Source organism: Chionomys nivalis, chromosome 5 (assembly GCF_950005125.1).
Source record: "Chionomys nivalis chromosome 5, mChiNiv1.1, whole genome shotgun sequence".
NCBI lineage: Eukaryota > Metazoa > Chordata > Mammalia > Rodentia > Cricetidae > Chionomys > Chionomys nivalis.
In genome coordinates, this window is record NC_080090.1 from 32,354,465 (window position 1) to 32,365,520 (window position 11,056).

Genomic DNA, 11,056 nt, shown 5'->3' on the forward strand with positions numbered 1-11,056 from the left:
CTGGACCACTTTTCAAAGTGCAATGTTTCCTAGTGTGGACACAAAGCTAATACAGGTTTAAGACAAAGCCAATCCTGAATCCAGCCAAACAAGAGGGCCATCTTCTCTGCGACACAGAAGAGGGGGTAGCCTCCATTGTTCCTTCTCCCCTCTCAGCAATTTCCTGACTGAAAGAGTAAAGGTAGGCGGGCCAGGCAGGAGCTCCAGGGACAGCGGAGAGAAGAGGACATGGGTCACTAGCACAGCTAGGCTGAACACAGGTATTGCCTGGGGGAAGCTGTGTTGTGTCGAGGTGGTGGGGAAGGTAAGAAATGCTAGGCAAGAGTGTAAAAGAAAGTGGAGGGGAGAAGAAGAGAACGCCAGGGATAGTGGGGCGAGGCAGTCCTTTACTTCAGGTGTACCAGGCAGGGGTTACGGAGGTGGGGGGCTGACAGCGTCTGGTGCCTTCACTGTCTTTGGCTTTCAGACCCCAGCGATAACACTAGCTACCCACCGCCACTGTGGGCGGACACTTCCCACTTCATAAAGAACTGGATGGGAATCAGGTCTCATTTTTAGGTGGGAAGAGTGTTTCTCAGGAAGTTAAAATGAGCCTGGAGCTGGAAAACAGCCACGGGGACATTGAGCCTGAGGTACCAGCTCCATCTTCTCACTGAAGGCTGTGGGGCGGGGAAGGAGCACCGGAGTGGCTTGTGGGAAAGTTGGGGAAATGGGAGGCGGGGCATATTCCCTGCCATTCCTGCAGGACCAGACAGGGTGGTCTCTTTGTTTGCGAACTCAGTGTCCTTCAGGCAGCCTTGAGACATCACCTTTTTACTATTCAAAACCTTCAGCAGCAATTATCAGGAAAGAGATGATAGACTGAAGGTCTCTCTTTATTACATAAGCAAAGTAAAGCCCTGATAAGCTAGGGGGCATGATTTGTTCATGTCCCCATTCTCAGTGACTTGAGGCTGTAGAGTCAAGTCATGCTCTCTGTTTAATCTGTGTCTCTTTACTGTGTATATACTGGGTGTGGGCACTGGTGAACACAGGCCGCCCTGCTCCCCACCCTCACAGCCTTAAATTCTAATGTTAAGGAAAAACCACACGAAATCTTTATAAGGAGGCTAGGGAGTTGGCTCAGTTAGTGAGGTGCCTGCTGCACAAGCTTGAGAACCTGAGCTCCCACACAGAAAGCCAGACCCAGACTTGTGTGCATGGGCTTCACCCATGGACTAGGGAGCACAGAGACAGGCAGATTGCTGGAGTTCATTGGCCAGCCAGTCTACCCAAACTGATGAACTCCAGGTACAGTGGGAGATCCTGCTCCAAAAAATTAGGTGGAAAGTTGTGGTGACATTTTGTTTGTGATCTAACAAATAAAGCTTGGCTGAAGATGAGAGTGCAGAACTAAGCCACTAGTTAGCCATAGAAGCCAGGCAGTGGTGGCACACACCTTTAATCCTAGCACTGGGGGTCAGGGGAGGCAGACCGATCTCTGTGAGTTCAAGGCCACCCTGGGCTACATGAGATTGATCCAGTCTAAAAGAGAAACAGAGCTGGAGGTGGTGGTGGTGGCTCACTCCTTTAATCCTAGTACTTGGGAGTCACACACCTTTAATCTCAGCACTAGGAAGGTGGAGACGGGAAAGGCTATGGCTGGGCAGAGAGAGAAATATAAGGCTGGAGGAGACAGGAGCTCAGAGCAGTCAGTCTGAGAATTTGTGGAGACAGGATTTGCCTACTTTAGTCTGAAGATTCAGTAGGGATAAAAACTAGCGGCTGGCTGCTGTGCTTCTTTGATCTTTAGCATTAGCCGCTATCTGACTCTGGGTTTTTATTATTAAGACCAATTAGAATTTGTGCTTCAGAGAGTGGTTGACACCTGACATTGACCTCTGGCCACCATGCATGGATATACAGATGAGTGCACTTGCATACACGATTGCACACACATGTGAACGTGTGCATATTACGTGCATACACACTCCGTGTTGTAGAAAAGTACTGTGGGAAAAAAAAGATGGGTCTTTCTGTTGCACCTGGCACACTACACTTGGTGTATTAGTTTCTTTTCCATAGCTGTGACAAGACACTGTAACCAAGGAAACTTACAAAAGGAAGAGGTTATTTGGCTTACGAGTCCATAAGGCTGGAGTCTATGATGGTGGAAGGAAGGCACGGCAGCAGGTGGCTGGAGCAGCCACTGAAAGGTCGCATCTTGATCCACAAGCAGGGGCAGAGAGTACACTGGGAATGATGTAAGACTTTTGGAAACTCAGAGCGAGGGATACACCTCCTCCAACAAGGTCCACACCTTCTAGTCATTCCTGAACAGTACTGCCAATAAGGACCTAGTGCGTGAACACATGGGGCATTGGGGGCTGTCTGTTCTTGTTCAGGAGCCACATTGCACTTTCTGGCCCCCACAGGCTGGTGACCATATTGTGTAAAATGCATTTAGTCCAAATTCAAAATCCCCCATAGGTTTTCAGTCTCAGCACTATTTAAAAGTTGAAAGTCCAAAGTCTTTTTGGAGACTCGAGGCAAGCTCTTAATTGTAACCCCTGTAAAATAAAAAGAAGGAAATTACATCCTTCCAACAAAAAAATGGCATAGACTATACATCACTATTCCAAAAAGGAAGTGGGGCATAGTAAGGAAATACTGGACCAAAAGCAAGACCAAAATTCACCAGGGCAAACGCCAAATCTTGTAACTCCATGTCCAATGTCAAAGGATTGATGGCTCTTCCCCTCCAGCTTTGTTGATGGCAACAAACTCTGCCTCGGGTTTATTCCGCTCCCTGTGTGCAGTCCTTTTTGGCAGATATTCCATGGGTCTGTCACCTCTAACATTTCGTGCAGCTCCAACGCAATCTGAGCTGTGATAAGACGGCTTGGCCAATGCAACTCATAAAAGAATAAGTTTAAGTGGGATTATGGTTCCAGAGGGTTAGTGGCTATGATGGCAGAGTAAAGTCATGGTGATTGGGGCTGGAGCAAGGGCTGAGAGCTCACACCTTGAACCACAAGCAGGAAGCAGAGAAGCACACGAAGAGAGAAAGCACACTGGAAATGGTCTTTTGAAACCTCGAAGGCCACCCCAGTAACATACATTTTCTTTTTTTTTTTTTTTTTTTTTTTTTGGTTTTTCGAGACAGGGTTTCTCTGTGGTTTTGGAGCCTGTCCTGGAACTAGCTCTTGTAGACCAGGCTGGTCTCGAACTCACAGAGATCCCCCTGCCTCTGCCTCCCAAGTGCTGGGATTAAAGGCGTGCGCCACCACCGCCCGGCTAACATACATTTTCTAACAAGGCTACACCTCCTATTCCTTCCTAAACAGTTCCACCTGTTTAGGGGGCCAAGTATGCAAATAGCAGAGCTGAAGGGGGCTGCTCTCATGCAAACCACCACAGCTGGTATGAACACGGTGTTGGCACGCATCTGCTGAATGAATTAAAAGGTGAAGCAGAGGACAAATGTTGGGTCCTACGATGAACCTCATCTTCCCCATTTAGGTTAGCTGGGGAATGAGGGTTCTGAGGCTACAGTCTTTAGGCACATATGCCAGAGCCCACAGCTACAGCCTGAGATCTGGGTTTGATCATAAAGTGTCCTGGCAGCCTAGCCTCCGTGGATCTTGAGAGTCCACCAGGGTATCTCTGAGGTGCTATGCAGCTCCACAGAGGTGCCCAGCATTTTGGAATCAGCAAGATGAGTATAAAGTAATGTTCCCCATAGGTCATGGTCATGTTGAGCCTAATTTCTCTTCATCCTGGGCAGTGGGGCTGTGAGCTAACTGCTGAAGGACTGAGAGCGACAAATGGCCGACCCAGCCGGGCCCAGATACTAGCCAGTCTCACTTAGTATTTTTACTGGGATCCACATGTGCTCCACAGAGGCTGCGGTCGCATGAGGCCACTGGGTTGGGAGAGAGGTAGTGACCCCCTCTGGAGTGCACTGAGAGGTCCTGTCATGGTATGGCTATGGTAGACAAGAGCCTGTGTATCACCATGTCGAGACCCTCAGCAGGAACAGAGTAGTGGAGCATGGGTGGTGGACTACATCCTCATGGTTTGCCTGAAGCCAGATGGGAGCAATGCAGTGAGTTGGTTGTGGGGTACGAGGAGGGTCTTCAAGTCTAGGTTTCCATGAGCACCACAGAAAAGTCAGAACTGTGGAGACCCCATCCCCACCCCATGTGTGTGTGTCTGTCTGTCTGTGGCAGAAGGATGAGGTATGTGTACATGAGGAGGGACAAACAAGAAAAGCACGTGTGAGAAAAGTATGTGTATGTGTTGGGGAGAACAGAGTTTAACAGAAGGTATATGTTAGAGAGGAGTGTGTGTGTGTGTGTGTGTGAAAGAGAGAGAGGGGTATGTCTGGGGTAGGGGTTTGTGTGTGTGTGTGTGTGTGTGTGTGAGAGAGAGAGAGAGAGAGAGAGAGAGAGAGAGAGAGAGAGAGAGAGAGAGAGGAGCGGGGTGGTTTGGGAAATGCTGAGTCAGACACTAAACAGCAAGCATTTCCAATAAAGGAGGTTTAAGAAGCCAGATCTGACCCCAAGTCTGCCTGATTGAAAATCTGCCTCCCCCACAGTTTACATAATTTAAATCTCCTAGAAATGGGAAAGCTTCATTGTGTTTACTAATCACTCATGTAGTAAACTTACTTCATTTGTTCAATAATCTTTTCAATTAAACGCTGCGTGTTTATTGAGCACTTAGCATGGGCAATTGACCGCGCTCATGTTCTAGGAGAAACATGTCTTATTTAAGAGGTGTGGTGGGGAGTGAGGGTGCTGGCTTGGGAAACCCAGCTCTAGCCTGTCTCTGTCTCTCACCGACTCTGAAAGCCATTCCAGTTCCACATTCACAAGGCTGTTCCTGCTGTTTCCAGGAGCTGCCTCTAAGTTCCTGGTTTCTGAAGGTAAGCTGTTTCCTATGCTTGGCTGGATTGGATCTGAGATTTCCCTGGATTGATTTCATTACTTACTAGTGTTTCTGACTAGGTTTTTAATAACAGTTGAAACCGGTTAACTAAATGCTTTTGGAATGATAATTATTCTATTCAGTGATTCCAGCAGCTCGACAACGGAAACCCTAAATGTTTGGATGTGGGCACTGACCTTTTGACTGCAGGCGAAGCCCTAGGACAGCAAACCTCAAAAGGATGCAGCCTTCAGAAACTTCACTGTGGCTAGGAGGCAGGAGACTGACAGATGCTCTGCCAAGCTCTCTTGACCTTCCAGAAAGACTGGGTGATCGTCTCCACTCAGAGCGGCAGGAGGTTCCCTATCCTAACACTTGGGGAGAGGTCACTATCAGTGAGGGAATCATGAGAGTCCCATAGTTTGTAAGGAGGTCATACACTGGCGGAAAGACATACAAAACAGTGAGGTCTGCATCCAAGCAGATGTGTTAGGCTTAGGTCAAAGGCATCAACCCATACTTCTAAAATACTTTTAAAAAGGTATTCTATTGCCAAATAGAATACCTTTAACCTAACACAAAGGCCCTTGTTTGGATTTTCTAGCCAAATAAATAAGCCAAATAAGATGGAACAAATGTAACTAAACGTACAAAGGAGGAAATATAGGGAACCAGCATGACAGACAAGCAAAGGAGTAGGTTGAGAAAGCACAGTAGTGCTCTTCACAGGAGACTGTTGCCTCGGCCCATGGGAAGCTCATCTTGGAGATCACAGAAGACTCAGGAATCATCTTGACCACCCAAAGCCAAGTTGCTCTTTCTAGAGCTGTAGCCGCTAGTAGCCTAGAGAATTAGACATCATCATTGTGGCAGGACAATGACAACGACAAACAGCAATGATAACGATGATGATGTAGTTCACTGAGTGATTGCTCAGTGCTGGGCATTTCGTATAATTTGTATTTCCAAAACTTTAAAAAAATAGTCTTTATTTTTTAGAACTATTTTCTACAAATGACAAAATTAAACAGAAACTAAGGAGCATTCCCCTATGCCTCCCATACCCTGAAAAATACATATTTTCTTCTATAATTGATACCCAGTCCTAGAAGGGTCCATTGGTCCCTATGGTGACACATCTTTATCATCCAGGTTCAGGATTTACAACACAGCTCAACCTCTGTGCTAGGTTCGTATAAATGTCAAATGACATATTTCCATGCTAGACGTTCTGTGTGGTTTATATAAATGTCAAATGACATATTTCCACCTTACAGAATTGTAGACAATAGAATGTCCCAGTGTGGTCTTCTCATCAGCACCTGAGGTAGGCACTGCTGTCCCACTCACAGACTGTGCCACGAGGGTCCGGAAATGAGTTCCTCCATCTTCTAAAGGCCAGAGCAAATGGAACTAGCGGTGTGCCTGCTTTCCTCTATTTGAGGACTGGAGGCCTTGGTCCACCCTCTGAGCTCAGCAGCAAGGCCAAGGACAAGAGCTCTAGCTGAGGCAAGGGAGAATACTAGATCTTCACTTGCCTGTCAACAGCTTTTTACTGCTTTCACATGACAGATAAACTTGTGAGTTACAGAGAATTTCTAAGATAGTAAAAAGCATAACTAATCCTTTATACGCACACCCTGTTCATAAGTTAACCGTTCATCCAGAATTTCAATTAGCCACTATTTTTTTTAAAAGCATATTCTACGACATATAGCTGACCCAAACTTTATTGGTCATTTTCAAAACTACAAAATAACCCCACCTTTGCCTGTAAGTAGAAAGGATGCTCATTCTTTCTAAACACACAATGGAGCACACCTGGAGCTTCTCTTCCCTTTCCGGAGCACTGCGTGCTCACTCAGGATAGCACTGAAACAAGGTTTCTAAGATTATCACTCAAACAACAATGCAAATATCTTAGACTCTCCAAAAGTAAGTAGTTAGGAGTTCAGTGTGTTTTCTCTTTTTCTCCTGGTTAATTGAAGTATTTTATTTGCCCCCGTTGTTATAGATTTAAGTGGTGTGTACTAGAATTGGTTTTTCTAAGGATAACATTTAAAAGGGAAGCTAACAATATCTCTTCTGAGCACAGGTGAGCTCTCAGGTCCAGAATATACTCATGGGTTAGGGACCACAAGGTGTGCACAGAAGTGCTTCAGATCTCAAACCAGCATCCTAAACTTCTCCATTTTCTAGGGATATAGGATTCTTTCCAGGAATCAATTTAAAATGACTCACAACATGACTGCAAACAGTCGAGGTCTTGCATGTAGGATGTTCCCATTTCCAGAATGTTATTGCTGCTCTCAGTGTTTTTGCAATGACAGCTTTCCCTTCAATAGGACCAATTTAAAATTAGAAAAATCAAACACACATTAGAGGAAGCAGATTTACTCTTCTATTAATTGATAGGGGATGTAAAGCTCCTACCATCTGGGAGGCCAGCACTTCCCCTGCAGAGCCTTGGTCATCAGTAGCCCACTCCGCTACTCTGGAAGCTGTCTGCCTTTCAGGAACTCAGCCTTGGATTTCCAGTGATATGAATATGTTTGCACTGGGGAAGCTTTCTCTGAATCACATCTTGTGATTCAGATTGCATCTGGATGCAAATCGTGTGTGTGTGTGTGTGTGTGTGGTCTTCCTTCTTTATTTAGAAAACATGAACAACCTTGAAAGTTGATCTCCCCACCCTATTCTGGCTTCTCTATGCCCTGCTGGACAAGAGGTAAGCTAGCATGCCCTATGCAAAAACCAGAATATGATCCTTATAGCAAAGGCAGCTTGAAACTGATGGAGTTAAATATTACAAGAATAAGCCTCCAGAACCACAGTAGTATCTCCTTGTAGAGGCTGGAAGCAACCCAGGTAGCTGGGGGTGGGGAGGACCCCAGTAGAAAAGAGTTGAAATATGACCCCGTGTTTCAACTTTAAATAAGCATTTCTGTTCTAATAGAAGTCCCATCTAATGTCTCCTGCAGCTCTGATTTTGGAACACGTCACATTCCTCATTAAAGCAATCACTGTTAAAACATAAAGCAACACAGGATTTATTTCTTCATTAAACTGATGATCCGTATATGAAGCCAATTAACATTATGAGTCTGGTGAACATCAAGTGTAAAGAGGTTAGAGAAAATTAAAAGCAGTCACCTTGGTCTTTAGATAAAGAAAGTACACTTTTAGGTTGTAAATTATCAGAGTGTCCAAGCGGGACAGATCGGCAAATTTAGTTAATTGGGAAATACATTTTACCGCGCAAGAATTAAGGAAAAATAAGAGTTTCCTAGCTCACACCCCCACCCCCTCTTTTTTAGTGAGGGGAGACCATAATACCAATCAGTCACCTTCTCCCGGGTCCCGAGTATCAGAGGCAACTGGGGGGAAAGGGGTTCATGTCATCAGAGTTTACTGTAGCTTTTCCGTTTCTGCAGTTGTTTGGTTAGTTGTTTATTCTCCGTTTTGTCATAGGAATGCACCCAGCCCAATAGCTACGGAAAACAAACATCAGGCGAATTGAGGCTGAGGGTCCCGAGCTGACTTGGCGCCCCTCGGAAGGTGGGTGTTTTTTTTTTGGAGCTAGGTTGGTTGTCCAGGCAAGGACGTGGCCAGCCTCGCGTGAAGGGAGGCTGAGAGGGCCGAACCGGGAGGAAAGGGGGTTATGGGGTATTTTTCAGCTGTAGCCACCGGGTAGGACACTGCGCATTTGAGACTTCCGAGTCGGGAGTTCTCTTCCTGCTCCCAGCACTAAGCGCGCATCCCAAATAACTTTCTAAGGTTTGAACCGGGAGAAGATTAGGATCGTCTGGAATCGGTTGCGCGGGCCTTGACGCGGCTCAGTGCAGGACTCCACAGGGGCCCTGGGGACTGGTGACTTCTTTGGCCAGCAAATGCTGGGCAGGGCTACGACGGTTGCCGCTGTCCAAGGTTCTGATCAGTCGGCTGATTCGGAGAGAGGCTCAGACACCCGGGGCGAGTCTGCTCCGACCCGGGACAGGTCAGGGTTTCATAGGAACCTCCGCGGCTCGTTGTCCGCTACAGGGAGCTGATTCGAAGCTTGGAAGTCACTGTTTTCTGGGGCCAACGTGGCAGTCAGCGCTAGTTTACTGGGGCCGCGGATAACGCAAGTGCGCGCTAAGCCGAGCTGGCCGGGAACCCTGACTCACCTCGCTTCTCGGGCTCTGGACTCCCGGAGCGCACAGGGCGCCCGCTGGAAGCTGCAGCCCTGGGAAGGAGGGCGTCCGAGAAGGTTCTAGGCAGACTCCGGAGCTCGGGGGGCCTTCGGCTCCTGGAACTGGTTGCAAAGAACAGGGGTGCTCTCTGAGCCGGACCTGGAGGGAAGCCGGAGCCCGCGAGCCAGCAGTGGCGGGGGACGGAAAAAGGGTCTGTTCTCGGCCTCGAAGCTGTACGTTGCCCCGCTGGTCGCGCCATCCACCGCGGGGGCCCACCCTGCTCGCCCGCGCTTTCCATCCGGGCCCGCCGCCGCGACTCTCGGAGTGTGTGGCCCTGGAGGAGAGGTGGCGCGACCGGGTCTGTCCGCTTCAAGCCAAGAAGGGATTTCCAGCCTTTTCTTGGCAGGGCCGATTCTGGTCAGAGGCGACTGAGCCGAGAAAGGGCCGTTTCAGTGAAAGAGGTTCGACTTGCGTCGGCCTGAGCGGTATGGCGTTTCTTCCTGGCTGTTTTCCCTGGGGTGTCCATAGCCCGGCCAGGGCCTCAACACTCAGTTCTCCAGCTCTGCGCTACTCGCCCCGGGCGCTTGTCCACGAGTGGGTCCGCCAGGTCTTTTGTTTCCAAAGCTCTGTGTCTTTAAGATCAAGGCTGAATCCCAGGCCGGGCAGGGACCCGACCCACCGCTTCGCCAAGCCTCTCAAACGCAGCATTAGAATGTTTATAAAATATTCAATTTATGCAGTCTGTCCAAGAAGCCATCGTCCCAAAATAAAATCGGCAGTCTAGACGGAACACAGACACCAGAACTTATCAACAGTTGTCTGACTCGTATTTTCTGATGCATCTTGAGTGGGTCATAATACCAACTTTATTTTCAGTGGTGCATAAATTAATTACACGCATTTAATAACCAAAATATCATTATATTCCCCCTTTAATATCATAAAGGCTTTCCGCCAGGGAAGCACTTAATAGTGCAGGGGGCCGTAACGGGCTATTATCCTGGTGTAATGCTATTACAGAACCAATTATGCGCCATTAGACTTGCTTTTTTTGCAGTTTATGTGATTTGATCCAATCCCGCGCCCCTGACTTGAAAATTTCAACCCGGTACTTTAGAGTTTAATTTTCACCCAGGCAGAGAGAAGGGCGGTCTCTCTCTGCTGAGTGTCTGCCTCGGATGCATTTTAAAAGTAATTGCGAAGGGTCCCACTGCATATCATTTGCAGGGAGAAGCGAACATAAATTCAGGGACCCCTTGCTGAGAACAAAATCAAACTTTCCTTTTGTACGATCGCTTGGAAAGGAAAGCCGTGTGCAAAGAGTACCCCCAAAACCCATCCGGCGGCGACAATTAGCAGCGCTTTGGTAATTTTGCAGTCCAGAAGTCGCCAGGCCTCTGACAAGGGCGAGTCCAAATCCAATCTCACTCAGAGAAAGAAGGTTTGAGTCTGAGGGGACCCAGAGGGGTGGAGTTGGGGCGAATGTTTAGAACATGATCTCTTTGGGGAGAGATGGTATTAGTAGCTGTTGTTTCTATCTTCTTTAAAAAGAAAAGAAGAAAAAGATTCCTGATGTTTGCTGAGAAGTGACGGATTTTTTTTTTACACCACGTGGGCCATTTGTAAGGCCCAATAGACCTATCCAAGTTACTCGCTGTAGACAGCGCTGGAAATAATCAGATTAAGGCCAATTATGCGTGAGATTATAAAGGCGAGTGCTGAGCGGCGGCGCGCGCTGTAGACAGACAGCAAGACATCTGGCCACTTCCCCAGTCACTTCTCTGGTCTTACGGGCGCCAGCAGCGCCAAGCCCCGCCCGCCGCCAGCCGAGCCCCGCGTGCGGACAAGAGGCGATCACACTCGGGCCTTCTCGCCCGCCTCCCGCAGAGGTAGGCAGGGTTCCCGACCCGCTCCCCCGGCTCCCTGCTCTGGGCCTTGGGGCTCCACTGGCTTTCTTGGACCGAGCTACTGCG